Source organism: Canis lupus, chromosome 9, assembly GCF_011100685.1.
Source record: "Canis lupus familiaris isolate Mischka breed German Shepherd chromosome 9, alternate assembly UU_Cfam_GSD_1.0, whole genome shotgun sequence".
Lineage (NCBI taxonomy): Eukaryota > Metazoa > Chordata > Mammalia > Carnivora > Canidae > Canis > Canis lupus.
The window spans coordinates 43,412,103-43,418,574 of NC_049230.1; the positions used below are offsets into that span (position 1 = coordinate 43,412,103).

The 6,472-nt window shown below is 40.6% G+C and overlaps 1 non-coding gene across 1 annotated transcript; it reads left to right on the forward strand.

The window, feature by feature from the left end:
* The first annotated feature begins 2,515 nt into the window (after window positions 1-2,515).
* On the forward strand, window positions 2,516-2,650 carry LOC119873524. Its single transcript, XR_005365115.1, has one exon. It is a non-coding gene; the product is annotated as a U4 spliceosomal RNA (small nuclear RNA).
* Window positions 2,651-6,472: the final 3,822 nt, after the last annotated feature.

The following is a 6,472-nucleotide window of genomic DNA, read 5'->3' on the forward strand; positions in this document are numbered from 1 at the left end:
CATTATTGTTTCTTCCCAATAAGGGATAATTCTTACTCTGGGTTTTAAAGAATTTTGACTATTCTGTCTGTAAGTTAGTTTTTTTCCCCAAGCCATTCTACATTTTACTTAGTCCCTATACTTATCATTTATTTATACACTGGGATGTTTCAGAAGGCAGCAGTTGGACATTTCCACTAGATCTGCCTGGGTAAAGCTCTGTTCCTAAGATCTTGGTCCTGAAATGGCCAGCACCATTCAACTCTTCCCAGGTGAGTGGCTGGATTTGGACTGCTAAAAGGGGAAGCAGGTAGAAAGAAATGTTCCAAAATCCTTATGATAAACAGCAAGGACTACATCTGTCTAGGAAATGATTTCTTTAAAGACCATGCAAAGGATAAAAGGAGGAACAGTGGAAAGAACAGCATCCAATTGCTATGGCAACTGGAATTCTGCAAATAAATGCTTCAGCATAGCTTGTTTCTCAAACAAACTGACCTATTCTTTTCGTTATTTGGTCCCCCTCCTGTTTCCTTATCCTTCCTTCATTAGCATACATCCATTCCTATCATACCTTGGAATAAAAGGAAAAGTACTCCTCTTTGAGCCTTTTAATCCCCCCTCCAAAAAAATTAAATCTAGCAACACATTGTTTATACATGGAGACAGGAAGTGTCCCTATTATATATCAGGAGCTCTGTCTCTTCACGTGTGTCATCATACCAAGGTCCTGGGAGGTTTGGTAAGCCAGGAACCTCCCCCAAATCCTGACAGTCAAAACAATAAAGGTCTACTAATGATTTGTGAGTCACCACATTTCTCTAAGCTTCCCTTTCCTGGTGTGCATAGAGGAAATGCTCTCTAAATTATAGGAAATGTGGGCAAGATTTGGGTCATTTGTATTTATATTCAACTGACCCAGTTTGGACCCAAACTCCCTTTCCAGCCTAAGTTCTCACTGGTCTCCTGTGCTTTAGCCAAATACATCTACTTGTTTCTGGCACACACATTTTTGTGCCTTGGCTCTTGCCATTCTCTCTGCCTGGAATGCCCTCTTTCCTTTTCTCCATTTCCTCCTTCTATTTTATCAAACTTTCATCTGTCTTCTTACATGTCTCAAATCAAGTAACACCTCTTCTGGAAAGCCGTCTCTGATTTCCATAGCTGGTACAGATCTTGTTTTTCTTGTTTGTGTTCTTTTCTGGTATTTGTAGTTGTATGCATCCCTCATTCCACACCCATTAAGCCCATTGAGAGCAGAGACCATAATTCCCCCTTAATTCCCCACAGCATCCCAAACTATAAATGGCCTTTTAACTTACACGTATCCCTTCTCAACCAACACTTGACTTATAACCTCTTTAAGACCAAGAGCCATGTGTTACTTCCTATTATATACCAGCACTTAGCTCGCTGCTTGGAACATAGTTGGTATTCAAAACAAAATAATGGGGCAGCCCAGGTGGCTCAGCGGTTTAGTGCCGCCTTCAGCCCAGGGCCTGATCCTGGAGACCCGGGATTGAGTCCCAGCTCCCTGCATGGAGCCTGCTTCTCCCTCTGCCTGTGTCTCTGCCTCTCTCTCTCTCTCTCTCTGTGTTGTGTGTGTGTCTCATGAATAAATAAATAAAATATTTTTAAAAAAATAATGGCTGAATTAATAAAAGTAGATGCTTCTCTGAAAATGAATTAGATTAATTTTTTAAATAAAGCTTTAAATTAGTGAGTGGGCACCTGGTGGCTCAATTGGTTAAGTGTCAAACTCTTGATTTTGGCTCAGGTCATGATCCCAGGGGTGTGAGATCGAGCCCCACGTTGTGGAGACTGCTTAAAATTTCCTTTCTCTCTCTCTCTCTCTCTCTCTCTCTGCCCGTCCCCCTCATTCTCCTCCTTGCACATGTGTGCATGTGCATTCTCTCTTTTTCTCTCTCTCTCAAAAACAAAATTAGTTGAGAAATCGAGTAGTTACAGGTTCATGGAATTCATTCATTCATTTAATCAGCAGTGAACAAGGCACATGAGAATCTGGACTTCATGGAGCTCATGTTTTAATGGGACATGCAGAGAATTAACAAACAACAAATAACATAAATTCTTATTATGAATAAGTGCCTTGAAGGAAATAAACATAGCAATGAAATAAAGCCACTTTAAATAGGGTGTTATTTGTAGGGTCTCCAACCTCTGTACTTATTGTCATTTGGATTGGATGATTCCTTTTTGGAGGGGGCTGTCCTGTTACTAGAATGTTTAGTAGGATCCTTGGCCTGTACCCACTAGATGCCAGTAACATACTCCTCCGGTTGTGACAATCAGAAATGTCTCTAGACATTGACAAACGACAATGTCATAACTTGTGACATAAGCTGAGACCTGAAAGACAAGACAAAAATAAACCTTCAAAACTAGTGAAGTGTGTTGTATTCCAGTTAAGAAACTAGACCATGGCATGCGCGCACACACACGCAAATAGACTGTAGTGGTTGATTATAATGAGTGTGGGGGAGAAGTGATATGTGATGTTATTGGAAAGGGAGGCAGCTTTGCGCAGTGGCAGTATCGTAGCCAATGAGGTTTATCCGAGGCGCGATTATTGCTAATTGGAAAGGGAGGCAAGAGCCCAATCATATAGTTGCTAGAAGTCATATAAGGAAGCTTAGATTTCATTTTAAAGCATAGAGGCAGGACACCTGGGTGGCTCAGTTGTTGAGCGTCTGCCTTTGGCTCAGGGCGTGTTCCCGGGGTCCTGGGATGGAGTCCCACATCAGGCCCCCTGCAGGGAGTCTGCTTCTCCCTCTGCCTGTGTCTGCCTCTCTCTCTCATGAATAAATAAAATCTTTTCAAAAATAAATAAATAAATAAAGCATAAAGGCTGGGACGCCTGGGTGGCTCAGCGGTTGAGCGTCTGCCTTTGGCTCAGCACGTGATCCCAGAGTGCTGGGTCCGGGTCGAGTCCCGGAATCGAGTCCCATGACCGGCTCTCTGAATGGAGCTTGCTTCTCCCTTTTCCTATGTCTCTGTGTCTCTCATGAATAAATAAATAAATTCTTTAAAAATGAATAAATTCTTTAAAAATAAAGCACAGAGGCAATTAAAAAATTTTTTTAAGATTTTATTTATTTACTCATGAGAGACACACACAGAGAGAGGCAGAGATACAAGCAGAGGGAGAAGCAGGCTCCATGCAGGGAGCCCGACGCAGGACTCAATCCGGGGATTCTAGGACAACCAAATGCGGCTCTAAACCGCTGAGCCACCGGGGATGCACCCATTAAGAATTTTAAACAGACATGTATCATGACCTAATTTATTTTTTTTAAGTTTTTATTTATTTATTCATGAGAGACACAGAGAGAGAAAGAGAGGTAGAGACACAGGCAGAGGGAGAAGCAGGCCCCCTGCAGGAAGCCCCATGTGGGACTCGATTCCGGGACTCCGGGATCACGCCCTGAGCCAAAAGCAGACGCTTGACCACTGAGCCACCCAGGCATCCTTAATTTATGTTTTTAAGCCTTATAATTTATGTTTTATGTATTGTGGCAAATGGATTGGACAAGAGTAGAGCAAGGAGACCAATGAACAGGCTATTGGAACAATCCAGGTGCAAGATCATGAAGCTTTAGTCTGGGGTAGAAGCAGTCATAATGGAGATAAGGTAGTAGATTCATTATATTAAAGAAGTATAAGACAAAGACTATCACATTAAGTTAAATGCCACCAGCTCAGAACAAGACAAGCTATGGAGTGATAAACAAGCTTCTTGCTCCACCTCTCCTAACAACAGCTTGGTCTATGGTCTCCATTTTCTCCCCAGTTGAGCTTCTGTGCATCACCAGACTTGAGCCTGCACATGGATTTTGGTTTGCCATGGCCTAGCTTCTACAGCCCTTTTTGTTCAAGCACACACCATCCACCAATTGCCTCAGTCTCTCAGCTTCTCAATTCCAAATTCCTGGGAGAGGGAATCTGATTTGTCCAGTTTGCTTCAGGTTACCCTTTCTCCTAGGGAACATGGGAAAGACAAGTTCACTAAAAAATGAGATCTGAAGATGATTCATTGAACATTTACTGAAAATGGCAGGTGTTTTATTTTTCCTTTTTAAATTGTTCTAATTTGGGGGGTGCCTGGCTGGTTCAGTCAGAAGAGCCTGTGACTCTTGATCTCAGGGTTGTAAGTTTGATCCCCATGTTGGGTGCAGAGATTACCTAAAAATAAAATATTTTAATAAATAAATAAACTGTGCTAATTTGTTTGCAAATATTTTTTATTGTGGTGGTAGAATATATATAACACAAAATTTGCTATTTTAACCATTTTTAGGTGTGAAATTGAATGGATGGTTGTGCAACCATCACTAGTGTCCATTTCCAGCACTTTTCTTTTTTTTTAAAGATTGTATTTATTTATTCATGAGAGACACACACACACACACAGAGGCAGAGACACAAGCACAAGCAGAGGGAGAAGCAGGCTCCATGCAGGGAGCCTGACAGGGTTCTCGATCCCGGGTCTGCAGGGTCACGCCCTGGGCCAAAGGCAGGCATTCAACTGCTGAGCCACCCAGGTGTCCCCATTTCCAGCACTTTTCATCATCCCAAATTGAAACTCAATCCCCATTAAACAATAACTCCTTTCTCACCTCCTCCCAGCACCTACTAACCTCTATTATATTTTCTGTCTCTATGAATTGCTTACCTTAGGTACCCCCTATAAGTGAAATCATATAGCATTTGTCATTTTGGGACTGGCTTGTTTCATTTAGTATAATGTCCTCAAGTTTTTTTTTAAAGGATTTTATTTATTTATTTATTCATGAGAGACAGAGAGAGAGAAACAGAAACACAGGCAGAGGGAGACACAGGCTCCAGGAAGGGAGCCCGATGTGGAACTCGATCCCAGGACTCCAGGATCACACCCTGGGCAAAAGCAAACGCTAAACCACCGAGCCACCCAGGGATCCCCATTAATGTCCTCAAGTTCATTCTTGTTGCATTGTATCAGAACTTCATTGTTTTTTTAAGGCTGAATAATACTCCATTGTGCCACATTTTGTTTATCCATTCATCTGTTAATGAAAACTTGGGTTGTTCCTACTTTTTTGTCCTTAGTGAATGATGTTGCTATGAACATGGCTGTACAAATTGCTGTTGAAGTTCTTGCTTTCAAGACTTTTGGGTATATATCAAAAAATGGAATTGCAAGCAGCCCGGGTGGCTCAGCAGTTTAGTGCCACCTTCCGCCCAGGCCGTGATCCTGGAGACCCCGGATCGAGTACCGTGTCGGGCTCCCTGCATGGAGTCTGCTTCTCTCTCTGCCTGTGTCTCTGCCTCTCTGTTTCTCATAAATAAATTAAAAAATAAATAAATAAATAAATAAATAAATATTTTAAAGAAAAAGGAATTGCTAGGTCATATAATTCTAAATATAACTTTTTGAAGACCTGCCAAACTGTTTTTCACAGTGGCTATGCCATTTTTAATTTTTGCTACTAATGCACCAACATTTGTTTTCTATTTTTTTTATATAATAGCCACTCTAAGTTTGAAATGGTATCTCATGATTCCCAAATGGTTAATTACACAAGTGTCTTCTCATGTGCTTCCTGGCCATTTGTATATCTTCTTTGGAGAAATGTCTATTCAAGTCCTTTGCCCATTTTTAAATAGTTTTTTTGTTGTTATTGAATTGTAGGAATTCTTTATATATTTAGGCTATTAAACATTTATCTGATATATGCGATTTGCAAATATCCTATTCTGTGGAAAAGATGGTGGGTTTTCAAAATTTTTTTCTTAAGATTTTATTTATGTATTTATTTATTTGAGAGAGAGTCCAGGAAGGGGGGTTAGGGAGAGGGACAAGCAGACTCCACACTGAGCATGGAGCCTGATGTGGGGCTTGATTCCACAACCCTGAGATCATGACCTGAGCTGAAATAAAGAGTTGGACATTCAACTGACTAAGCCACCAGATGGCAGTTTTGGAACTAGTGTTACTTAGGCAATTGCTATGAAATAAATTCACCCAAACTTGCTCTAGTCTTGTTGCAACTTACTGCAGAAGTCCAGGTCAAGGTGAGACTGCACAGTGGCTTAAAACAAGTTCATATCTAGTCCAGAGAATTCCCTGAGAATCCAGCTGTGTTTCAGATTTACCCCAAATATCTTCTTTTCCCTCCTTTGAGGATCAAAGAATCTAGACACAGGAAGCCATGAATGAAAGCATCAAGGTAGGGCTAGAAATAAAAGACTGTCTTATTCGTATTACAGGCTACACTGGGTTATTCGCTTTCTTATTTTCTTCAATTTGTCTACAAGTCTCTTGATGGTAGATTTAAAACCAGTACTCTATTCAGCACCTAGCACATCAGCCTTTATATAGTAAATGTTCAATAAATTGTTAACTAACTTACTGATTGATTGATTTTTATAGCAGATTATCACAAAGTAGTCTAGATTTTCTTTTTTTAAATTTTTTTTTTTTTTTTTTTTTTTT